The following is a 27113-nucleotide window of genomic DNA, read 5'->3' as shown; positions in this document are numbered from 1 at the left end:
GACCTCCTTCCACCTATCACATCTCCATCGCCCCCCCTCCCCCAAGTCCCTCCTCCCTACCTTTTATCTTAGCCTGCCTGGCACCCTCTCCTCATTCCTGATGAAGGGCTCTGGCCCGAAACGTCGAATTTCCTGTTCCTTGGATTCTGCCTGACCTGCTGTGCTTTAACCAGCAACACATTTTCAGCTCTGATCTCCAGCATCTGCAGACCTCACTTTTTACCCCACGGTGATCTCCAACAAGTTTTATGTTTCTCAGTCTCTCCCTTTGTGTGAGGTGTGGTGATCACTGCCTGTTGTCTCTCTCTAATGAGAGAACAGCCCTATGGCTTGGTAAAATTATGGTGATTTTTTAATTCCTTGTTCTTATATTGTACATGATGTTTTTGTTACCACACTGCAGTGAAATAGAGAACATTGCGTTCTACTTCAGGAACTATTTAAAAAACTGCTTTACAATGTCAAATATTTTAATTGCAAAACAAATGGATATTCATCATCCCTCCAGCATTCTGAAGAATGTCATCTGAAAATATTTGCCTCTCATCAGTATGTCTAGGTCATTTTGCATATTGATCGGTCTTGAAGAAGTTATTGGGGCCTTGTGTCCTTCATTCTATACTTTCCTTGAGGACATCTCCAGTTGATCATTCTCAGGGTGTGGGGAATGCTGATACAACAGGCAGTTGCAAATACACAGGCAACTCGTTTATATCTAGTTGCTCAAAGAAAGTGATGCTTGGCCTTTTCAGGGTTTAAACAGAACTGAATGTAAAGTCCTGCCCTTTGGCAAGGCAAACCAGGGCAGCACTGATACAGTTAATAGTAGGGCCCTGGGAAGTGTTGCCGAGCAACGAGAGCTCAGGGTGCAAATGCAAAGTTCCTTGAAGGTGGAATCACAGGTAGACAGGGTCGTGAAGAAGGTGTATGGTACACGTGTCTTAATTGGTCATAGTAGGAGTTGGGACTTTATGTTGCAGCCATACTGGATATTAGTGAGGCCACTTCCAGAATACTGCATACAATTCTGCTCATCCTTCTATAGGTAGGATGTTGTTAAACTTGAGTGAATGCAGGAAACATTTACAAAGATGTTGCCAGGAGAGGTAGGTTTGAGGTACAGGGAGAGGCTAAAAAGCTGGGGCTATTTTCCCTGGAGTGTTGGAGGCTGAAGGGAGACCTTATAGAGGTTGATAAAATCATGAGGGGCATGGATAAAGTGAAAATCCAAGGTCTTTTTTCCTAGCGTGGCAAGTCCAAAACTAGAGGCCATACGTTTTATGTGAGAGGGGAAAGATTTTAAGTGGACCTGAAGGGTAACTTCTTCATACCAAGGGTGGTGGGTGCATGGAATGAGCTGCCAGAGGAGGTGGTGGAAGCTGGTGCAAATACAGGTAGTTCTTCTATAACGTGATCGTTGTGTTCTTGTGCAACCCTGTGTTATTGAAAAATCATTCTTCCGTAACAGTGCGTAATGTGTTGGCAGAGTAATCACATTACAATGACATCCTTAATGCCTTGTCTATCACAACCTCTAGACCTTCCAATTTTCCATTAATGCTGTTGAATGTCATTTATAAACGATATAGACCAGTCAAATTTTTCTTCCATTCTGCAGTGTTGTAAAGTTGCCATAGTTCCAGACCAACCATCAGGCTCCCCTCTAGTGGCAGTTTCAACTGAAGTTCGCCACACCTCAGGTAAGAGAGACTGAAAAGGTAAATCCTTTATGGTAACTTTAGCTGGAATTGAACCCCTACTGCTGGCATCACACTGCATTACAAACTAGACATCCAGCCAACTGACCCCAGTGAGCTGATAGTACCATACACTTACTGAATTTTGTCTGCCCTTATTCAGCTCATTTCCAGATTTTATTTCGTCTTTATTCTATTCCCTTGGGTCTGAGTCTGGCAGAGAACTGTATTGTAAAGCTGAAGTATATGGAGAGTCTAACTGAATTAGAGCTGGTTCATTTTGGAATGCAGTGAAACAAAAGCACAGCTGTTCAATTGCCAACTTTCATTCTTGTTTCTGTGATTTCTAAGAATGAGAGGAAAAGGAAGAATGTTGTTGTCTCTGATTAAAAATGTGCCAGATATTTTCTTGTATGTTATCAGCATGAGTTGCGTATAGTGTTGGCTTCAGTCAGTGGCAGTTGGCCCTTCTGCTCCTCTTCTGGAGACCAATAAGCGCAGGTTATCATCACGTTTTTCAGAATTATTATACAGGGACACCTACTGGAAGATTTCAGGTGTGGCAGGCACAGGCTTAGCTGTGTTTCTGTTGTTCCACTCCCTCTTGTGACTTAGAAGGTTGTAGGTTCAAAACTAACACTTGGATTGACTTGACCTTGACACATCTAAGATCCTTAAGAGCTGCTTTTTTACAGCTGGTCAATAAAAGGATAAGGATTATGGAGGAAAAGCACTGCAGAGCCCTTCGGCACACAGAATGTGTTTAATATAACAGATATCAGATTAGGAGGGAAATGGTGATGGCAGTTAATTGATTATGGGTGAAGCAGGGGAGTGGCTAGGATTAAGGGAGAGAACTGTTTGCTTGGAAAAGTCAATAAGTTATTTGCATGAAGAAAATCAGGTGCCTTATTTATTGTTTGACCAACCTATTACAATCATAGAGTCATAGAGATGTACAGCATGGAAATAGACCCTTCGGTCCAACCTGTCCATCCCACCAGATATCCCAACCCAATCTAGTCTCACCTGCCAGCACCCGGCCCATATCCCTCCAAACCCTTCCTATTCATATACCCATCCAAATGCCTCTTAAATGTTGCAATTGTACCAGCCTCCACCACATCCTCTGGCAGCTCATTCCATACACATACCACCCTCTGCGTGAAAACGTTGCCCCTTAGGTCTCTTTTATATCTTTCCCCTCTCACCCCCTAAACCTATGCTCTCTAGTTCTGAACTCCCCAGCCCCAGGGAAAAGACTTTGTCTATTTATCCTATCCATAACCCTCATAATTTTGTAAACCTCTATAAGGTCACCCCTTAGCCTCTGAAGCTCCAGGGAACACAGCCCCAGCCTGTTCAGCCTCTCCCTGTAGCTCAGATCCTCCAACCCTGGCAACATCCTTGTAAATCCTTTCTGAACCCTTTCAGGTTTCACAACATCTTTCCGATAGGAAGGAGACCAGAATTGCACACAATATTCCAACAGTGGCCGAACCAATGTCCTGTACAATCGCAACATGACCTCCCAACACCTGTACTCAATACTCTGACCAATAAAGGAAAGCATGCCAAACACCTTCTTCACTATCCTATCTACCTGCGACTGCACTTTCAAGGAGCTATGAGCCTGCACTCCAAGGTCTCTTTGTTCAGCAACACTCTCTAGGACCTTACAATTAAGTGCAAAGTCCTGCTAAGATTTGCTTTCCCAAAATGCAGCACCTCACATTTATCTGAATTAAACTCCATCTGCCACTTCTCAGCCCATTGGCCCATCTGGTCTAGATCCTGTGGTAATGTGAGGTAACCCTCTTCGCTGTCCACTATACCTCCAATTTTGGTGTCATCTGCAAACTTACTAATTGTACCTCTTATGCTCCCATCCAAATCATTTATGTAAATGACAAAAAGTAGAGGACCCAGCACTGATCCTTGTGGCACACCACCTGTCACAGGCCTCCAGTCTGAAAAACAACCCTCCACCACCAACTTTGAGCCAGTTCTGTATCCAAATGGCTAGTTCTCCCTGTATTCCATGAGATCTAACCTTGCTAATCAGTCTCCCATGGGGAACCTTGTCGAATGCTTTACTGAAGTCCATATAGATCACATCTACTGCTCTACCCTCATCAATCCTCTTTGTTACTTCTTCAAAAAACTCAATCAAGTTTGTGAGACATGATTTCCCCTGCACAAAGCCATGTTGACTATCCCAAGTCAGTCCTTGCCTTTCCAAATACTTTTGATTGATTGATTGTCACATGAACTGAAGTGTGGTGAAAAGCTTGTTTATGAGAAGCACAGACAGATCATAGTAACAAGGATATGCAAATCAAAAAGCTTAGAGGCATTCAGGTTACATTGCTTATTGAAACTAGAAAGTCCATTCATCAGTCTAATAACAGCAGGAAAGAAACTGTTCCTGAACCTTCTGGTGTGTGCGTCCAGGCTTCTGTATCCACTGTTTCAAATTGGAAATCCTCCCCAGAACTTATTCCCAAGCTTCTCCCTCAAGTTGCCTCCTCTTCCCTCGCACCCTTGCATTGATGCTAGGTGATCTCCCACATTCTGGTTCTGGGACTTACAATCTTGGGACTGTTTCCATCCCAGTAGCCAGCAGTTCTGCCAAATGTGAGACGGAAATCTCACCTCCAACTAATCCACCTCCCAAGTGGCTATGGTAAGTATCCCCATTTGTTAAATTCTGCCTTGGGACCTCAGTAAAACAATTAATGCTGACACGTCAGTGCAGCACTGTTGGAGCACTGAGGGGAAAAGGTGGAAAGATAGTATGCTTAGGAGGAGCAATAAAGGTCACTTTGGTATCTGAGTCAATATATGTGTCTCTCAATAACAGTAATAGGTCATCTGATCATTTTCACACAATACAACAGTGAAACTCTTCAAAAATACTTCTTATGAGGGGTTGCTGGACTCAAAATGTTAATTCTGTTTTTCTCTCCACATATGTGGGTGGCACGGTGGCTTAGTGGTTAGCACTGCTGCTTCACAGCACCAGGTTTGATTCCAGCCTTGGGCGACTGTCTGTGTGGAGTTTGTGTGTTCTCTGTGTGTGTGTTTCCTCCGGTGCTCTGGTTTCCTCCCCCAGTCCAAAGATGTGCAGGTTAGATGAATTGGTCATGCTAAATTGCCCATAGTGCCAGGTGCATTAGTCACAGGGAAATGGGTCTGGGTGAGCTACTCTTCGGAGGGGTCGGTGTGGACTGGTTGAGCCGAAGGGCCTGTTTCCACACTGTAGGGAATCTAATCTTTACTGGCTGAGCTTTTCCAGCCCTTCCTATTTTGTTCATTTCAGATCTCCCGCAACTCCAGCTCTTTGTTTTATCAAAACATACTTATTTGGTTGTAAATCACTTGGAAATATCTAGTGGAGTTTCCTTTATGTTGCTTGTTTCACATTTTACATATGAGACTCCCTGCAAAGAGGTGACCTGCTATTAGCTAATGTCAAGGCTCAGATATATAACATTAGACATTTACAGAGCCTGACCCAAATTAAGAGTTCACTGAGCAGAATATTTATTGTGGCATTTTATTCTCAGCAGCAGAACAGCAACATGATCATCATTTCCACTTTCTTGCTTTTTGATGATTTCCATTCAACTTCAATTAAAATGTAACGCACACAGGAAACACTTACTATCATGATGCGGATTCGATATTCAGTGCTGAAACCAGCCATCAGCTGCCAATGCAGCAGTAATGCATAGACTAGAACATCCTGGGTAAATAGAGAGACCACAACATTGTACTGATTGCTACTTTCTACCCAGCAGAACCCCCACAACCACCCGCACCCCCCCCCCCCCCCGCCCCCAACTTATCTCTCTACCTGGATGCTCCCTGCCTCCATTCCTGTTCCTTGGATGCTGCCTGACCTGCTGTGCTTTTCCAGCACCACTCTAATCACAACATTCCTGCCTAACTCCATTGCCACTTACATAAGTCTTATTGAGAGAACCAAGATGGCAAAGGTGACAAACTTAGATTTCACTTCTAAATATTTTGCATTATTTTCATTTTTCTCATGTATGTGTCATAGTTCTTTGTTGAGCCTAGCTTAGCCAGGGAACTGAAAGTACTGGCATGCCTCATTGTTGGCTCACATTGATGTTTACAGTCATGTTAGGAACATTTATTTCTTGCAAAAGAAACAATGTGGTGTTTTTGTGTTCACTTCTCAGTGAAGGTTCATGTTAGTTGTCATATTGTAATTGCCAAATTGTAGGACGTGGCTAAACTTGCAATATCAACTCTTCCGTCCCCTCAACCATGCATTGTAAAGGATGGACTCATATATTCTTTACACCAAACAAGGAGGCCATTTGACACATTGTATCCATACTGGTCAATAAAGATCTAATTACAGTATACTAATCCCATTTTCCAGCTTTTGGTCCAAACTGCTTATACGTTTCCAGAATATTTGGCTCAGCCCCACTTTCAGGCAGTGAGCTGTAGACTTCCATCACACTGTAGTTAAAAAACATACTCTTCAACTCTTGTTTCAGCCTTCTTTCAACCTTATTGGTTGGTTACTGACCCCTCTATTAATTAAAAACATACTTTCCTATCCATCCTATCTATACCCCTTCTTATCTCACACACGCCTCGACCATATCCTCTCTTAACCTTTGATTTTCAAAATAAGATAACACCAGTCTATTCAATCTTGCTTCATAGCTTAAACCCTCCAGCCCAGGCCACACCATAGCAAAGATGGCAAAGTTCAAATTCACGTTGTTTGAAATCAGTCTCTGCATGGATAATTGAAATTATGAAAACTCTAAGCCATGTAAGTTCTCTGTCAGCCAACACAATGAGGCAGATACAAGTGGACAGTATTGGCATTGATGTTTTAACCTTTCAATTTTTTACATTGACTGATTGTTTTAAGCACTCTTCACTACATCCAGAGCACCAGCCCCTCTTGACTTAATTCGCCTAACTAAACGTCTAACTCCACGTCTTTTGCTCTCTTCCGTGTCTCTGACTCTGTCCACACTCACTCCCTCGTGACTGACACACCCTGAGCCTCGAGCTTTCATTCTCCTGCTCCCCGCCCTCAGGCTGGGAAGTTCATCACGGAAACTACTGATCTCAGACACGCAATGAGAACTGACACACGCCACCCTTAAACAAATAAGCATGAGCTACATGTCAGCAGATTTTTGTGTAGCATTGATTTTTATTGAAAGTACAACATCATTAAAACAGATTTAAAGATTATGAGGTGAACTTTGTGAAAGATTAGCTCAGTGTCAATCTTGATGAGTTCCACCCACAGTTTCGCTTTGTGAGCCCAGCGGGATTAATGATGTTATTCTCTAAAGCTCGCATCATTATCTCTGCATCTGGCTTCCATGGCACCCTGTTTGTCTTACCTTCCCTCTCACCACAGGCCAGAGTACATCCCATTGGATCCTCCCACTATTCCTGGAACCATTTTTAAAGCCCAGTCATCTATCAGATCTCATGCTTCCAGCAGAGTTGCCCTGCAACATGCAGTTCGAGGGACAGGAAGAAAGAAAGAATGCTTCTCAGGGGAAATAAGGTGCATTACAAATGCATTCATAAAGTTATTCCTATTTAAGAACCAATCTATAAAGGTTACCTATCTTTAGTGTCATCCCATATTAGAACCCTGTCTAAGGCAGTATTACTTTCCCCTGATGCCAGTGTAGAATACAGCTTAACGATGCCAACCATCAGGCTGCCCTGTCCCCCTGTTGAAGCCAGAGTGGTTGTGAAGAAACTTTCAGAAACTGATGTCATTCAGGACACTATTGTGACACTATAATGAAGTAAGAACCATTAATTGTCTCATAGTAAAGAACTTATAAGCAACAGTGATCACAACCAGATAGAATTTCACATGCAGCTTGAGGATAAGAAGTGTGGGTCACAGACTAGTGACTTAAATTTAACCAGCAGCAAAAGGGATGAAGACTAAAGTGAACTGTAAAAGTTTATTAAGAGGGAGGACAGTCAGTTATCAGTGGCAGATATTTAAGGAGATCTTTTTAACTTTCAGCATAGATACATTTGATTAAGGTACATTTTGTGAGAAGGATGTACCACCCAATGTGAGAGTTGAAAAATGTGGTGCTGTAAAAACACAGCAGGCTAGGCAGCATCCGAGGAGCAGGAGAATCGACGTTTCGGGCATAAACCCTTCTTCAGGAATGAGGCTGGTGTGCCAAGCAGGCTGAGATAAAAGGTAGGGGGGAGGGAATTTGGGGGAAGGGCACTGGGAATATGATAGCTGGAAGGAGGTGAGGGTGAATGTGATAGGTCAGAGAGGGGGTGGGGCGGAGAGGTCGGGAAGGAGATCACAGGTCAAGAGGGCGGTGCTGAATCTGAGGGTTGGGACTGAGATAAGGTGGGGGGGAGGGGAAATGAGGAAGCTGGAGAAATCTACATTCATCCCGTGTGGTTGGAGGGTTCCTAGGCGGAAGATGAGACGCTCTTCCTCCAGGCGTCGTGTGGCCAGGGTCTGGTGATGGAGGAGGCCAAGGACCTGCATGTCATTGGCGGAGTGGGGGGGGAGATAAAGTGTTCAGCCACGAGGTGGTTGGGTTAGTTGGTGCAGGTGTCCCAGAGGTGTTCCCCGAAATGTTCCGCAAGTAGGCGGCCTGTCTCCCCAATGTAGAGGAGATCACATCGGGTGCAGCGGATACAGTAAATGCGAGCTCAGGATGTTAAGGATGGATTGTATCAAATTGAAAGAAACACCGTCAACTGCTGTGATGATGAGAGGTAAGTTAGAAACCAGCAAAACATGACTAAAACAAATGGATAAATTAGAACATGACAGAAAGTGAGCTGGAAATATAAAAACAGATAGTAAGAGTTGCTCAATTAGTTTAAGAGAAAAGAGTAAACAGGATGATTGTTGATCACTTAAAAGGTGAGACTAGAGTATCAATCCTGTGAAACAAATTAATGAGAGAAGTGACGTACAGTATTTTATGTCTTTCTTCACTCTACAGGGTACACATAATATCCCAAGAATACTTGAAAATCTGGGGATAAAAAGGAGGAAGGAAATTAAAATATTTGTGCCAATTGGGAAAGGGTAGTGGGAAAACTAATAATATTAAAGGCTAATAGGCTGTATGACAGCGTGATAGCCTGTATGCTAGTCTATTGAAAGAGTTGCCCATAGACTAATAGTTGCAGTGGTTGTGATCTTCAAAATTTCCTTAGATTTGGGAAGATCGTAAATGCATCACTTGGAGACAGCAGGGACACAGAAAGCACTATACTATAGGCCAGTTCACTAAACATCTGAGATGGGGAAAATTCTATTAAGGAGGTAATAATTTTAGCCATTTTAAAATTATTATACATTCAGAATTAACACAGTTTTTTGAAAGAGAAATTGTTTCAGTAATTTGTTAGCATCCTTTGATGAAGTAATAAGCGAAGTGGATACAAGCAACCTGTAAGTCTAGTGCACTTTTATAATGTGCCATATTAATGGTTACTTCACAACATAAAGCTGATTATATAGGCAGTAACATATGAGCATGGGTGAAAGCATGGGTGGAAGCACAGAATAGGGCTAAATGAGTAATTTTCAATTACAGTTGGCAAACTGTAACAATTGGATTGTCACAGGAGTCATTGTTGGGTCCTCAATTACTTATGATTCACATAAATGAATTTGATGGTGGAATAGAGTGTATGACTGTTAAATTTGTTTATGTCAGAAAGATAGGCAAGATAAGAAAGTACATTGTTAAGCAAACATAAAGAGCATATAAATTGATTTAGATATGTCAAGTAGAGAAGAAAAGATAGCAGGTGAAATAAAATGTTGGAAAATATAATCTTTGTTTATTATGGCAGTTCAGATAGAAAAGTAATATGTTATGTGATTGGAGAGCTACAACAGAACTCTAATGTAGAGAGAGATTTGGATGCCCTGGTATATGATATACACATAGTTAATATATAGGCACAGCAAGTGCATAAATGGGCAATGAAAGGTTGGTATTTTATTGCAAGAGAAATTAAGTATGAAAGAAGGAAGGCATTGCTACAGCTATCCAGGCCTCAGTATATCTGCATTTTGGGCACTGCATACAGTTTTACTCCCTTTACTTAGGAAAGGATACAAATTCATCAAAATTTCTCAGAGAAGGTTGACGTGACTGATTTCTGTAATGAAGGAGTTAGCTTAAGGGGAATTGTACAGCAGGCTGGGATGGTATCCATTGGGGTTTAGTGAACTTACTAGTTTCTGCTTTCAACGTTTTAAAAAACCTTTTCCATCTTAAGTATTTTGAGCCAATTTTCCAGTGACCTGCATCTTTGTAATGAGGCAGCTACAGTGCAGAGACAACAAAACACAAATAGAAATTAGGGAACAAGTTCCTCTATCACTTGCACTATATTCATTTGGGACTTTGGCATGGCTCCATTATTGCTTTGCCAAGAACAGAGAGAGTCGAGAGTGTGTTGCTGAAAAAGCACAGCAGGTCAGGCAGCATCCAAGGAACAGGAGAATCGATGTTTTGGGCAGAGGCATTTAATCAGGAATGAGGCTTGTGGGCTGGGGGCTGAGAGATAAATGGAAAGGGGGGTGAGATGCTGCCTGACCTGCTATGCTTTTCCAGCACCACACTCTCGACTCTGATCTCCAGCATCTGCAGTCCTCACTTTCTCCAAGAACAGAGAGACCTAAATTTCAGGATCCTGATGGACTTGACAGCACAGATACTAAGGGAGGTTTCCCCTGTGGGAGTCTAAAATGAAGGGAAACAGTTCTAATATTCAGTGCTTCTTCTCAGTTAAAACTGAGATGAGGTGATTGTTTTTTTCTCAAAGGATTAGTTGACTAGAACGGTCTCCTCAGAGATCAATAGTGGCTATGCCATTGAATATATTCACAATGGAGTTAGACAGATTTTTGATGATCAAGGGTTCTTGAGGGAGCTGGCAAGAAGGGTTTGTTGAAGCCACAGTCAGATGGGTCTGATCTAATCAAATGGAAGTTTGTGGGCCTGAATGATGTATTCTTGCTCCTAAAGCTTACATTTTGTATTCTTGCATTGTCCCCATCAGTTACCATCACTTCAGTTCATAGTTTTTGTCTTTCTTAAGTCCCATAACTTATCTATTAGCATGTTTGTACACCGTATTAAATCCATAAGGTTATCATCTTTGTAAAAGATTTACATTCCCCTCTGCTGTTGGTATTTTGACATCTTCTTACACTGTACAAATAGAGAAAATATTTCCCTATTATCTGTAATAGCCTTGCTGCATTTGTTCCTAAAGTTAAATTCACACAGCACCAGGTTATAGTCCAACAGGTTTATTTGGAAGCACTAGCCTTCGGAGAGCTGCTCCTCCACCTGATGAAGGAGCGGCGCTGTGAAAGCTAGTGCTTCCAAATAATACCGTTGGACCATAACCTGGTGTTGTGTGACTTTTAACTTTGTCTACCCAGTCCAACACTGGCACCTCCAAATCATTTGACCCTAAAGAATTTGTATTCCTCTTTACCTCTCTCTTTCTCTTAAAATGTTTACAGAAATCATTCAAGTCAACTTTAATACATTTGACTTGCTTGTTTTGAAAATGTCATTAGAGAGGGGATAGCAGCAATGACATGACATCAAGGTATCTTGATTATAAGGGGGTTAAAGAAATTGGTGCTTCTCATGAACTCACGGAACACTATTTCCTCCCCATAGATTCTGTGCTTCTAGCTTAAGAACTGTTGTTCAATCTGATGATAATTTTCTGTGGGCAATGAAAATATTTTTAAATGAATCATTTTAGGAGTAATGAATCACTTTACTGTGAAACCAACAGCACCTCATTTTTGAGTCGAAGTGCCATTGGTGGGAAAACTGACATTTAGTTGGAAAATCAGAATTGGCATTGATTTAAATGAACGGACAGTTATGGGAATTTGGGTCTCTCTGTTTTTGGCAAAGCAACAACACAGCTGTGCCAAAGTTGCAAAAGAACATAATGTGAGTAATAGTGGAATGTATTGCCTAATTTCTTCTTTTGCTGTCTAAGGATCTCTGCATTGTAGCTGCCTCATTACAATGATGCAGGTCACTGGATAATTGGGTTAAAAATGTTTAGGATAGGAAAGGTTGTTGAATATGTTGAAAGCAGAATCATGGCTGATATAGGTAATGAAAGTACACAGGCTGTGCCAATATGGTTCACAGATTTAATAAAATGGGACCTGTTGCATGGATGAAAAATGACTAAACTATAAGTTGTGCAAAGGAAATCAAAAACAAATTCTGATTACAGAAATAAGTAAAATCATGTAAATTATGATCAATCAAAATTTAAACAGAAGAGAATAAAATTCCCAAAAAACATGATCCTAAGGCAATATTGGCATTTATTTATTACAGGACAAAGTAAGTCTTACTGCAATTGTACAGGGTCTTTGTGAGACCACACCTGGAACATTGTTTTAGTTAAGAAGACCAAAACTGAACACAATATAGAGTAGCCACAGAGGGAGTGCAGTGAAGGTTGACCAGACTAATTCAAGGGATGAGGGTTTGCTATGTAGGAAAGATTGAGCTAACTGGGCTTTTATTCGCTGTAATTCAGAATAACATGAGGGGATCTGATTAAAATGTATGAAATTCTGTCAGAGCTGGACAGACTGGATTTAAGAATGATGTTTCCCCTGATTGGGGGAATCTAGAACAAGCGCTCAACATATCAGGGTGTACATCAAGACCCCAAAATCCTGAAGAAGTTACTTCAGTGAAACATACTCAGAAAGTTTAAGCTTTTCATGCGCAAATCCCTGATCTTCAGGACCATTTGCAAAACTCTTCAACTCCGAGGTAAGGTCAGAGGCCTTGGACAGATCCGATGTACTTCCCAAGGAAAGGTTCAATGGAAACCTCCTCATCTAACTCCTAGGTAATGACACAACTGACCCCCATCACTTGCATTGCCTTTCCTCACCCCATCACCTCAACAACCAGATTAATATCTGTCCGCTTGATACCTCCAACTATTCCACAATCCATCCTGACCTAATTACTACCGTGGACACGCTGTTACCCCTCCCCGATCAGACCTGGCTCCACCTGCGCTCAAGTCAACTAACCTGTGGCTGGACTGGATTAAGTCCCACTCACTCCTACCCAACAACACTCTTGTCCTGAACTGGCTCCAGAATAAAGCTCCTCCCAACATAGACTAATCCTTGGTTCATTCACCCACTCACCACCTACCAACCTCACCCAACTCTTTTACCCATCCCTATAACACATACTTGACACCCTATTCGCATGCCACCTCACCCATTCACACATTCATTCACCCACCATTTTCCTATTTACTAATAGTCATCCAGTTACTCATTCACTAATGTTCACATTGGACATTTCTATTTACTTAATGGCAGCTTGTGCTGTTGACAGATGGCATTTGGCGAGTTTCCTCTAAGACACAGGACACTGCTAGAACTCTTCATCCGATGCTATAGACTTTGTTTCTAAAGGAGCCAGATTTGGAATACCCAACTAGGAATGTGCAGTGCTGCTGGATCAGGCAAAATTTGAATTAGAATGGCAGTCGGAAGATATTACCAGGCAATCCAGGCCAGAAATGGACAAGTGATCCAGAATCTCTTACTGATACATCAGGACATAACCTCAAAACCCCTTGGTGCAACTGGTGCAATCCCAGTGGTGGGAACTCCCCTGGGCATTAGCTTGGGCTTTTGCATTACTAGATACTAGTTACATTACTTTGACAACATCAGCTCCCTCTGATTTTCAACTGCTTCGTCAATAACCTTCCTTCCATCATAAAGTCAAAAATCAGCATATTTGCTGACAACTTGAACATGTCCAGCACCATTCATGACTCCTCAGATACTGAAGAAGCTTGCATACAATTGTATTAAGACATGAGCAGCTTCTAGGCTTAGGCTAAAAAGTGGCAAGTGACCCTCATGCCTCACTTGTGTCAGACAGTGGCCGTCTCTAACAAGAGAGAATCAAAATATCGCCTCTTGATGTTTAATGGCATTACCATTGCTGAACCCTTACTATCCTTAAAATGGGTGCAACATAATCAAACCCCTACTCCAATGATTTTATTTTTCCTGTAATGTATCATTTCTTGCTTGTTGTCTTGACAGGTTTCCTTTAACTTCTTTTTGTGAGTTTAATTAATTTAATAAACATTAACTCTCCTTTTCCATCACTCTGTTCTACTATTATTGACTATTCCCATTAGTCCTTGAGCAGGTGGTGATGAGCTACCTTCTTGAACTGCTGTTATCCATTTGCCATAGGTCAACCAGTAATGCTATTTGGAAGGCAATTCCAGAATGTTGATGTAGCAAAACTGAAGGAACGGTGATATATTTCCAAGTCAAGATGATGAGAGGCTTGGTGGGAACCACCATTGGTTGATGATGCTCCCAATAGTCTGTTGCCCTTGACCTTTTGAATGGAAGTGTCTTGGGTTCAGAAGATGCTGTCTAAGGAATATTGGTGATTTTTTGCAGTACATCTTGTAGATAGTACACGTTACTGCTACTGAGCATCGGTGATGGAGAGAATGGATGCTTGTAGATGCTTGTGCCAGTCAAGTGGTCTGCTTTGTCCTGGATGGTGTCAAACTTCTTGGTTGTTGCTGGAGCTACACCCATCTAGCCATGTGGGTATTCCATCACATTCCCGACTTGTGCATTGTAGATGATGGAAAGGCTTTGGGGAATCAGAAGTTATTTGCTGCAGAATTCCTAGCCTCTGACCTGCTCTTCAGCCACTGCATTTAAATGGTTAGTCTAGTTTAGTTTCTTGTCAATAGTTACCCCAGGATGTTGATATTGGGGGATTCAGTTATGATAATACATTGAATGTCAAGGGCAACAGTTAGATTGTCTCTTAATGGAGATGGTCATTGCTTTGTATTTGTATAGTGCAAATGTTACTTGCCACTTTTCAGCCCAAGCCTGGATAATGTTCAGGTTTAGCTGCATTTGGACATAAACAAGTTCACTATCTGAGGGGAGAATTGTGCTAAACATTGTGCAATCATCAGGGCACAGTCCTATTTCTGACTTCATGATGCAGGGAAGGTCATTGATGAAGCATCTGGTTGGGCCTAGGACATGAAAATATAAAGTAACTCTTAGAGTATTCATGCTTACCTACCTTGGCTGCCCAATACAGAGGACCATTTCCAAATAATTCTTGTTTGACCCCATCAGGGAGACATTCTTACATTGCAATATAAGCTTAAATAACAAGATCCACCTTTTATAACAGAATAATACATAAGCACAAACATAGGCAGATAGATTTCAACATTCAACATTGTGCAATTGCCTTGGGACTGGACTAATAATCTAGTAAATATGGGTCCAAATCCCAACATCTGAATTCAGTTTTTTAACAAAGGTGAATTCTTTACACACATCACCTGGTCTGCATGAGAATGTTCAATCTAGCCCCCAACGTAGGTATTAATTTCTGTTCTGTGCTTGCCTGCCTAATTAAATAAATTGTGACAGTGAATTGCGGGGTTGGCAAGGGCAGGACCAGAAAATCTGGCTCCTATTTGAAAAGAGAAGTCTTTCCCGTGGTAGTTTCTGGTTAAATTCCTGCAAACTGCTTGTGTGTGTTACTGCATGCAGTCATTAATCTATTTAAAACAAATTGTGTTTACGCCTATGTTGAAGCACTTCACAAAAGAATTTTCATGCAAGCACAATTATAATCAAAAGAAATCAAGGGCTAAATACTTGTTCTGGTTGGCTTGCAGGCTCAGGGATATGATGCACGATTACCTTGCCCTCAAATGAGGTGATACAGGTTGTAAAGAAACTTCCCTATGAGTGTGGCATGTAGCCCAGTGCTAAACACGCTGCTGGGAGGCTGCATATTCAGGAAGAGGCCCAGGTTTGGGAGAGGATTGCATGAGTTAAAGCTAGCCCAAACATTTTAAAACAACCTTTTGCCTCTTAAAGGGGAACAGAGTGCATTCTGGCTTATTTTGGATGTTGGAGTGGTTTCTGTCAATGTTTCTCACACAGAAAAAAGTGGAACATTGAAATAGTAAGCCAGAGGGAAAGCTCCCAGATTCTGTGAAACAGTGCTAGGAGTATTAGTGATAAAGATAGAAAAGAGACGAATTGCCACATTTCCATAGTAAGGCAGAACCCATCCAGGCATCCACTGTGAAGGGGATGGGAGCTGATTGTCACACAAGCCGATGTAAGGATTTTATATAAGGAGGTGGCCGCAAAGCCGCATAAACTTTAATGATTTTACATGAATGGGTAATATCAGAAACTCCAACTTGAATAACATATCCTACTAACTGAATCTCCAATGCCCTAGATAGTTCAATGCACCAAAGACTCAGTACTCACATGCCAACAATCTCTAATAATCAGAACTCATGCCTAATATTTAAATAATCTGTCTCAAAACACACGTAGTATGACTTCAAACCTCACACCCACATCTCACAGTTTCTACACACAACTAGTTAGTCAACTCCAACAGACTCATCACCCAAACACATTGCAACACACTCATTGGCAGACTTCCTTATCTCCTGCAGGACAGGTTAGAAATAATAGGAAGGGGCAATAGAGACTCAGCAGGGGACAGATGCAGCAATATTTGCTAAGCCCCCTGGTAGACATAGTGCTTTTAATCTATTTCAAGCTGGGTTGTTGAAATGATCCAGGATTCTGGTGTGTTCCTGCCTGATGCACCAACTAAAATTGCTCATCTTGCAATTTGGCTTCATGTACACCTGACTTGTAGTGCCTTGCTTTTCATCTTAGCCTTCATTCTCTTACTTCAACCCATCCCTTAAGTATTTGTGCTTTCAAATACCTAAAACTGTTTCCTGATTATCCAATGTATTCTCATACTGAAGGGCATGAATGAGAATGCATGTTTGATGAAGAAAACCACCATTCATGCTGACAGCCACCAGCTCAGCTATTGATGTACTTTGGGAGAAAAGACAAGTATGAAATCTGCAGAAAGTGAATTACTGTGACAGATCCCTAAAAGGTAAGGTTGCAGGTGCATTCTTTTATGAGAGACACAAATTGAAACTTGAGTGGCATACAGGACAATACTGATGCTCGGTACAATGACTGACCCGCCAAAGATTCTGTTGTCTGTTAAGGAGAATGGTTTGGCCTCAACTTGGCACACACCTTCACTTTGTTAATCATGACACTGAAGCAATGAAATGTTACATGGTTGACTGGATTCTTCACTCACCATACAAAGCAAACATGAACTTGGAGAATTCGAAAGGTATTTATTTTAGCTGTGTACTTGCTGAAGAAAATATGTGCATTATTTGCTCAGTTATTGTGGTAATGTGAAGTTTACACTGTTTACACCTTCTACCTATGTTCACCTCTGCCTTCCTCACCAACAACACCCCCTGTCACCCAAAACCCTTCCCCACCCCCTCTTTATCTGCTGCGCCTGTCACCCCCACCCCCAGTCCTGAAGAGGTTTTTACACAAGGTAAGATCACATAGAGTTATTTTATAAGCTTATATAGAGGATTGGTGAACCAACAGATAGCAGAGGGTCAGGATAAAAGGGTCATTTTCTGGTTAGAGCTGAAAATGTGTTGCTGGAAAAGCGCAGCAGGTCAGGCAGCATCCAAGGAGCAGGAGAATCGATGTTTCGGGCATAAGCCCTTCTTCAGGAATGAGGAAAGTGTGTCCAGCAGGCTAAGATAAAAGATAGGGAGGAGGAACTTGGGGAAGGGGCGTTGGAAATGCGATAGGTGGAAGGAGGTGAAGGTGAGGGTGATAGGCCGTAGTGGGGGTAGGGGCGGAGAGGTCAGGAAGAAGATTGCAGGTTAGGAAGGTGGTGCTGAGTTCGAGGGTTGGAACTAAGACAAAGTGGGGGGAGGGGAAATGAGGAAACTAGAGAAATCTGAGTTCATCCCTTGTGGTTGGAGGGTTCCTAGGTGGAAGATGAGGTGCTCTTCCTCCAGCCGTCGTGTTGCTATGGTCTGGTGATGGAGGAGTCCAAGGACCTGCATGTCCTTGGTGGAGTGGGAGGGGCAGTTGAAGTGTTGAGCCACGCGGTGGTTGGGTTGGTTGGTCCAGGTGTCCCAGAGGTGTTCTCTGAAACGTTCCGCAAGTAGGTGGCTTGTCTCCCCAATATAGAGGAGGCCACATCGGGTGCAGCGGATGTAGTAAATGATGTGTGTGGTGGTGCAGGTGAATTTGTGGTGGATATAGAAGGATCCCTTGGGACCTTGGAGGGAAGTAGGGGAGGAGGTGTGGGCTCAAGTTTTGCATTTCTTGTGGTTGCAGGGGAAGGTGCCAGGAGTGCACGTTGGGTTGGTGGGGGGTGTGGACCTGATGAGGGTGTCACAGAGGGAGCAGTCTTTTCGGAACACTAATAGGGGAGGGAAGGGAAATATATCCCTGGTGGTGGGGTCCGTTTGGAGGTGGCGGAAATGATGACGGATGATGCAATGTATATGGAAGTTGGTGGGGTGGTAGTACCTAGTAGGTTTTCACAGAGTTCAATCCTCGGGCCCATTCTATATGACTTGGATACACAATAGAAGATACAATAGCCAAATTTACAGATAACACTAAAATAAATGGGAAAGTAAACTGCAATAAAGAAATGAGAAATGTACAAACAGATATGGATGGTTTAGGGGAATGGGCAAACATTTGGCAGCTGGAGTTTAACGTGGATAAGTGTGAACTTTTTCATTTTATTTAGAAGAATAAAGGGGCAATTTATTATCTAAATAGAAATGTCAGAGTACTTTGGTGCAGATGGATCTGGATATCTTGGACAAGAATTATAGAAAACTAGAATATAGGTACAAGAGATAATAACTATTGTTGCAACTGTATAAGGCATCAGTAAGAACACATCTGGACTATTGTGTACAAATTTGGTCCTCCATTACTTGAGGAGGAATGGAGATACTTTGGAGGCAATTCAGGGAAGATTCATTAGATTAATTTCAAAGATAATGGATTTGTCTTAGAAAAGAGATTGAACAGTTTAAGCTGATATTCTCTAGAATTTAGAAGGATGAGAGGAGATCTAATTGAGGTATATAAGATGCTAAAAGGATTCACAAAGCAGACTTACAGAAGATGTTTCCTCGTATGAGCCAATCGAGAATGAGAGGTCATAGTTTTAGGATGGGGGTAGCAAGTTTAAAACAGAGATGAAGAGAAATTATTTCTCTCCAAGGATTGTGTATCTGTGAAATTCACTGCTGTAGAGTGTGATGGACATTGCCTAAATTTAAGGAGGTGATAGGCAAAGTTTTTAATTAGTAATGATTTGAAGGGTTATGGAGAATGGGCAGGAAAGCAAGTTGAAAACAAGATGTGATTACCCATGATTGTTTCAATGGTGAAGCAGGCCTGAGGGCTGAATTGCCTTACTCCTGCTCCTAGTTCTTGCCTTCTTATAATCTTGTATGAAGATTGTGATTATTGCCCATAATTGCAGCATGCAGCCTGTGCTAATCATAATTATAATGTTTGGTGTCTTCAGTTCTGAGCAGTGAATACAAAGTTTTGATAATACAACGTTAAGCAAACCTGCCCCTCTAAAAAGAGAAGTGTATTTTGACAGGAACGGCTGCTGCAAGGTCATGCTAAGAGTGAGACTGACCTGGAAAAGATACAAGAATGGTACAGCATAGTAGAGATCAGATTCCAAGGTTCTCCCATGTGGTACATGGTGTAGGGGGGTGGACTGGAAGAAAGAGGTCCACTTCTGCAGAAGGCCAAGAGACCCTCCACACAGATACTGCAAAGGCTGTGGGAGCATATATTTGTTGTAGTCAGTCAGTACTCTTGCTCTGAGGACCTGGTTGATAATTTCACAAAAGTCTGTGATGTCGTCAATGTGTGCCTCTTAAAATGACATTATCTTATCACTAAACCATCATCACAGAATCACTGAATTGTTATTGTACAGAAGGACGCCAATTCAGCCCCATCATATCTGTACTGGCTACCCAAATGAGCAATTCCATTGTTACCACTGTCCCACCTTCTCCCATATACTTCCCATACAGTCTTCCTTTTTAGACAACTGTCATTTTGAATGTCTCAGTGGAAACTGATTCCAACAGACCTTCAAGCAGTGCATTCCAGACCTCAGCTACTTGCTGTGTGAAAAGACATTTTCATGACGATTTTGCTTCTTTGCCAATTATTTTAAATCTGTGCCTTCTCGTTCTCAATTTTTTCATGTGAGAACAATTTTCCCGATCTATCTGGATCCCTCATGATTTTAAATAGCTCTATCAAACCTCTTTAGTTCTTTTTATTCCAACAAAAAAAATCCTAATTTCTCCTAATGACTCTTTTTTGCATTTTCTCTGAGGTCTTCATATCCTTCCAAACGTACTGAATTGGATGGGATACTCAAGTTGAGGCTGAATACAAGTCTAACATAACTCTATTTGTCTATTAATAAAGCTTAGCATACTGTGTACTCAATGCTCTGTCAATCTGTTCTTCTACTTTTAATGAGACAATAGGCAATAGACAATAGGTGCAGGAGTAGGCCATTCTGCCCTTCGAGCCTGCACCACCATTCAATATGATCATGGCTGATCATCCTTAATCAGTGTCCTGTTCCTGCCTTATTTCCATAACCTTGATTTCACTATCCTTAAGAGCTCTTTCTTAAATGAATCCAGAGACTGGGCCTCCACTGCCCTCCGGGGCAGAGCATTCCACATAGCCACCACCCTCTGGGTGAAGAAGTTTCTCCTCATCTCTGTCCTAAATGGTCTACCCTGCATTTTTAAGCTGTGTCCTCTGGTTCGGCACTCACCCATCAGTGGAAACATGTTTCTTGCCTCCAGAGTGTCCAATCCTTTAATAATCTCATATGTCTCAATCATAATCCCTCTCAGTCTTCTAAACTCAAGGGTATACAAGCCCAGTCGCTCCAGTCTTTCAGTGTAAGGTAATCCCGCCATTCCAGGAATTGACCTCGTGAACCTACGCTGCACTCCCTCAATAGCCAGAATGCCTTTCCTCAAATTTGGAGACCAGAACTGCACACAGTACTCCAGGTGTGGTCTCACCAGGGCCCTGTATAGCTGCAGAAGAACCTATGCACATACATACCCAGATTCTTCTGCCCTGGCAAACCACTTGCAATTGTAACCTTTTTTTTATTGTGTCTCCAAGATCTGCCTACCAGATGTATCAGTTTACATTTCTCTGCATTGAATTTCAACTGAGTGTGCAATGAATTGTGCTAACAACCAAATCAGGATTATCAGGGGACTGTGCAGTGTGGTGCGCTTGCCTATACTGGAAGTTACATGAAATTGGTTGTGGATTCTCTTGGAAGATTAATTTTTGTTAATTATTGCTCATTCAAGGATTTTATTTGTTCTTAAATTGAAGTAATTATTGAAGCCATTCAGATTTGTATGTATTCCATCATTTTGATAATATCATCTTCAATCAAAACAATGGAGTAGAATATTGTACTTACTTGCCCAGCTTCAGTCTCAGTTTTTAACTTTGAGACAATGCTGTTTCTCAAAAGCTGACACTTCCAAGAAGTCTAAACTTTCTGTTCTATACGATCCATCTCTGACAATTAATCTGTTGGGAAGTAATATAACTTCTTCAATTTCTTTGCAATGCGCTGATTAATCTTACCTAAAGATAGTTTAAATCTGTGTCATTTCAAACTTGCTTTTAATCTGTAATTCTCTAAACTTGTATTCTTGTATTTAGTAACGTTGCTTTAAATTGAATAACTGTGGAGCCTGTTAGACTCTACCACAGCAATATTGCAGTATTTCCTTCATTTGTCATGATTTATAACTGCTTTTATATAAAACCATATTGTACTCTTCAATAAAGCTTTAAATTTAATTGGAGGCTATTCTGTGGTAACTTACTGTTTTTTAAATCAGTTTATTTCAAATGTTGTATTTTCACTTTTCCTTTCGGAATTTCTAACTTTATCCCCTTGAGCTTTTATTTTTGCTTTTTAGAGCACTAAATGTTGCTGGTTTTTCTCTATTTTTGACAGTCTCACTCCAGCACTTCTTACCACCTTCCAAATGAGGTTTTGTCTTTCAAGTGGTGAGATTGCCTGTCTGCTAGTTCTATGGCTGCTATTTCCTTTCTCTGTCAATAATTGCATTTCAGCTGGTAAGTAACTGTCTTCGTAAAAGCAGTAAACTCTTAAAGCAGTAAACTCACTTAATTGATTTTAAAATCTTTTCTTCTGGGTCTTCTAGATTTCTTCTTCTCAAGGTCTAAGTCAATTTGTATCACTGCAACCATGTGGTATTTGTGCAGATGACTGCTCTCGTGCCTCTGATATTGGCAGCTCAATGTCTGGATAAGGATTATTTTGGGATAATTCACTGCCACCATCCTCTTTTGCCATTATTTTGCTTTTGCCTATCGGGTGATTAGTGGTACAGCATACAGTACCATAGAGTATCTACAGAAGAGACAGGGATCACTTTTTCAATCAATCTGTTTGGATGTGCTATGATACACTTCTATGGCTATCTTGGGGGAGACTGGTTAGCAAGGTTAGATCTCATGGAATACAGGGAGAATTAGCCATTTGGAGACAGAACTGGCTCAAAGATGAAAGACAGAGGTTGGTGGGTGAAGGGTTGTTTTTCAGACTGGAGGCCTGAGTCCAGTGAAGTGCCACAAGGATCGGTGCTGGGTCCACTATTTTTCATCATTTATATAAATAACTTGAATGTGAGCATAAGAGGTATAGTTAGTAAATTTGCAGATGACATCAAAATTGAAAGCGTAGTGGATAGCGAAGTAGGTTATCGCAGATTACACTGGGATCTTGACCAGATGAGCCAGTGGGTTGAGAGGTGGCAGATGGAGTTTAATTTAGATAAATGTAAGTTGCTGCATTTTGGGAAAGCAAATCTTATCAGGACTTATACACTTAATGGTAAGGTCCTAGGGAGTGTTGCTGAACAAAGAGACCTTGGAGCGCAAGTTCATAGCTCCTTGAAAATAGAGTCGCAGGCAGATAGGATAGTGAAGAAGGTGTTTGGTATGCTTTCCTTTATTGGTCAGAATATTGAGTACAGGAGTTGGGAGGTCATGTTGCGGCTGTACAGGACATTGGTTAGACCACTATTGGAATATTGTGTGCAATTCTGGTCTTTTTCCTATGGGAAAGATGTTGTGAAATGTGAAAGGGTTCACAAAAATTTACAAGGATGTTGCCAGGGTTGGAGGATTTGAGCTATAGAGAAAGGTTGAATAGGCTGAGGCTGTTTTCCCTGGAGCGTCGGAGGCTGAGGGGTGACTTTATAGAAGTTTATAAAATCATGAAGGGCATGAATAGGATAAATAGACAAAGGCTTTTCCCTGGGGTGGGGGAGTCCAGAACTAGAGGGCATAGGTTTAGGGTGAGAGGGAGAAGATATAAAAGAGACCTAAGGGGCAACTTTTTCACTCAGAGAGTGGTACATGTATGGCATGAGCTTCCAGAGGAAGTGGTGGAGGTTAGTTTAATTGCAACATTTAAAAGGCATCTGGATAGGTACATGAATAGTAAGGATTTGGAGGGGTATGGGTCGGGTGCTGGCAGGTGGGCCTAGATTGGGTTGGGATATCTAGTCGGCATGGACAGGTTGGACCGAAGGGTTGTTTCCATGCTGTACATCTCTATGACTCTATGACTACCACTGCACAACCAAATACTCTTTCTTGGATAACAATAATGATTATCACATGATAACAATCTACACAGTTACATTTAGTCAGGCAGAATATGAGGAGTTTCGGGAGCTGGTTCAGATACATCTGCCCCCTCTGAAAGTGAGAGCAAAACTCCTTGTCTCCACCCACAGACTGTGTTTGACCTCTTTAGAATACATAGAGCCATTGAACATTAACCCCTTCCAGACCATTACCTTATACCACAATTTATTCTAGATTAATAGCAACTACAAATCACAAATCTAATATATTTGGACATTAAGCCTATTGGGAAATTCTGTTGATATGATCAAAAACTAGTGGTTGTGCTGAGCAGATTGTGGGACAAGACCATGCCATGCAGCAGGAAATTAACAATAAAGTTTCCAAACAGAATCAGAATTGTGGTGCAATACTTGAGCAACCCAGCCTGAATAGCATTAAATTCCATTGGGCTTAGTAGGTTTACAGAAAACACATTGGTCATAGAACCGCAGGGTTGATCCAGTGTGAGCAAAAAGACAAGTGCAGATGGTGTTATATTTTTGTTGACTGCGTGCTTTTTTTTGTGTCTCCAGGGATGCATCTTCTGAGAAATTACATGATCCACTATAGTTTCCTTTGTTCTCTTTGCCATTTTGCCCTCCTCTCGTCTTGCATTTGAGACCTTAATCCAACATTCCAGATGAAGAGGGGCGAAGATGTCATTTCCTTTTTTTCCTCTCTCATATGTGCTCATTCATACACAACAGAAGCTGAAGAATCTTCTGTCTTTTGGGAAGGAATAAAAGGAAATGGTGTTTCAGCTTGCTGGCGTGATTTTCTGGTTAATTACAGTGTGATGCTTTTGAACATGTGTAGACCCCTTTCATGAACAAAACCTCAACGCAGTGAAGTTGAATTAGAGTCAAAGCAGGCAACAAAAGTTTGCTTTTGCTTCACACCAGGCAATCTAGTACCTGCTGCCTAAGAGATGATAACATGGTGAAATTCATTCATTCCATGGCTAAAGGGCAAGCGCTCGGATTATAGATTCTATCAACATCAGATTTTCCAGATGTAGTTTAAAAGGTCTGTCTTCAATTAAATGTGATACAATTGACAACAACTTTACTGCTCTGTCCAGAAAGGAATTTCATCTGAAAAGAGGTATCTAGCTGCAGTTGCTAGATTTCTTCTCAACAGTCATTGTTTGCCTTGTGTGATTTAGAAAGAGAACAGTCGTGAGTATTCGAAGCTGCAACTGCAATTGTTGATTCATGAAGCACTCCGCTGAAGCTGCCCTCTAGAATACAACATTAAAGGTAAGAGCCTTCATTCAAACTGGTTTAAAAAAAACCTAGGGAAACAATATGGACTTGTTTGGAGTGAAAACAAAATGGATTAATGCAACAAAAGAGTTAAATAAAATCAGTAACTGCAAACCTTGGCTTGTCATTTCTCTTTTCAGTACATAAACCAGCTGCTGCCTTTCTCCCTAACCACATACACATATTGATCCAATTAAAGTGTACTTATACTACCACCATTATATTGGTATGCGCATGGATTGGATTAAATCAGCTTTAAGTGAAAATTCTCTCGTACTGGAATGAACTTAGAAAATGTTCACAGGTACAAAAATTCAGGTGTCACTGCTGTTTTCTATAATTCTCACTGTTAAATCACAGAAGAGTTAAACCTCTTGACTAGGTTAATTTTAATAGTAACGAGTAAAAGTTTATTTTAGAATGCTAACAAGTGGGTAGAAAGAATTAACAAACTGATTTGGCATGTTTAGTTCCACTTTAAGTATTTCTAACCCATAATCAACTACGCATTACCAAACATTAGTGAAAAGCCATCTTACCAAAATTAAATTCAAATTGCTATTAATGAGAAGCTTGTAAAGAATTTCACTGATGTGCAATCAAAACAAAATGTTTTTGACTCCAGTTTAGACTTGGCAAGTTCTATCAGTTCTCTTCATAGACAAAAGTATTTAAAATATATTACACCAGTATCAGTAAATGAATAGTATATGAGAATTTTTTATCAAGACATTTAAGGGTAGCAAATCTCAGTGATAAATCACAGTACATAGAAGCAAGTGTTGACAAGGAAGCACAGTAGGCACCAATGGTGAGATTAATTGAGGTTGTTAATATATGTGAAAGCAGCAAGCTATACAAACATAACGTAAGGCTGAACATTAGAAAACACACTTCGGGTTGTTGTGACTGAGATGGCCCATACATCCGACAATGTCAATACTGCCCTTTATTTCCAATGACTTTTGATTTCTCCAAGGGTGAAGGTATATTCAGAATATGTCTACATTGACTATGTGAAAAAAAATGGAAGATTATTAAATGTTTGCACACTTTGTGAGATAAAAGGCATTTATTGTCCTTAATAGCTGTAACACCTGACTTTGAAAGTGACTATGGAGCCTCTGTGCTGATCATATCACAGGAGTATGACCTGAGTGTGAGAGATTTCACTTGAATTAGACCGAGGCAAAACGAGTATATTTGGGAATTTGATTCAAAGTGGGGAATTTGCTGCATAGGGTAGAGAAGTGCTTCAAATAAGGTTTACTGCAAGAAGAAAAGTGTGCTGAGTGAGGAACTTGGTAAAAGGTGGGAAGAGGTATTTTCTTCCCACAACACTTATGTTCAGGATTTGATTTCCAATCTTTTGCCAATGTAAACCTTTTGCAGTTGCAACCAGTACTAATTTGCATTCTCTAATTAGCACATATCGGTGATGGCGAAGCAAGTGATGTGTTGCAATTGCAGAATATGGGAGCTTCTGGACCTTGGTGTGATTCAGTGCAAATGCGTTTTCAGTAAATGCTCGTGGCTGAAGAAATTTCAGCTCGGACTTATTGAACTGGAGGCTAAGCTGCAGGTACTGTGGTACATCAGCGAATGGAGTTAGTTCCTGAACAATTTATTCTAGGGAGCAGTCACACCCCTTAGGGTAGGGTCTTTTGATTTGCTTCGTGGTCATGGGTAGGAGTACATGTGTTCAAGTGAGGCAGTTAAGGCCACCAGAAGGCAGAAATTTAGGTGTCTCAAATTTTGCAATTATCCAGCAGGTTTGAGGTTTGGATGAGGGTGAGGGTGAGGGGGTGGATGAGTGAACTGACCATGGGAAATGGCCAAGGAAGCTACTCAAGAGGGGGAAGTAAGAAGTATGTAATGGCACATAAGGGATTGTACGGGACAGGGAATTGACACTACTCACTGCAGCTTTGAGTGGAAACTTAGACAGCAGTTTGTCTATTGTCAGTGTTTGGGATATCTGCTTAGAGTTGGAGAAGAACTCACAGTGAGAAGGGGATGATCCATGGTCATGGTCCACACTGGTACCAATGACAAAGCTAGATACATTTATACAGCCGTGGAGTTATACAGCTCAGAAACAGACCTTTGGTCCAATTTGTCCACACCAATCAGATTTCTTAAACTGATCTTGTTCCACTTGCCAGCATTTGCACCGCATTCCTTTAAACCCTTCCTATTCACACACACATCCAGAAGCCTTCTAAATATTGTCATTGTACAAGCCTCCAACACTTCCTCTGGCAGCTCGTTCCATATACACACCACCCTCTGTATGAAGAAGTTGTCCCTCAGGTACCTTTTAAATCCTTCCCGTCTCACCTTAATTCT

General features: G+C 41.3%; 1 protein-coding gene across 3 annotated transcripts in view; it reads left to right on the top strand.

The window, feature by feature from the left end:
• Positions 1-1615: 1615 nt before the first annotated feature.
• Positions 1616-27113, top strand: part of scara5 (scavenger receptor class A, member 5 (putative)) — a 100792-nt gene continuing 75294 nt past the window's right edge. For 2 of the 3 annotated variants that reach the window (XM_060850443.1, XM_060850463.1), the window contains exons 1-2: positions 1616-1700; positions 24665-24758. The gene's annotated coding sequence lies outside the window, so the exon portion shown is untranslated. Of the gene's footprint in view, positions 1701-16743; positions 16778-24664; positions 24759-27113 lie in introns of those variants that run through there. The other variant, XM_060850453.1, reaches the window with a different exon arrangement.

Source organism: Hemiscyllium ocellatum, chromosome 3 (genome assembly GCF_020745735.1).
Source record: "Hemiscyllium ocellatum isolate sHemOce1 chromosome 3, sHemOce1.pat.X.cur, whole genome shotgun sequence".
NCBI classification, from domain to species: domain Eukaryota; kingdom Metazoa; phylum Chordata; class Chondrichthyes; order Orectolobiformes; family Hemiscylliidae; genus Hemiscyllium; species Hemiscyllium ocellatum.
The sequence above is the reverse complement of the archived record's forward strand: the minus strand, read 5'-3'. Positions and strand labels throughout refer to the sequence as shown.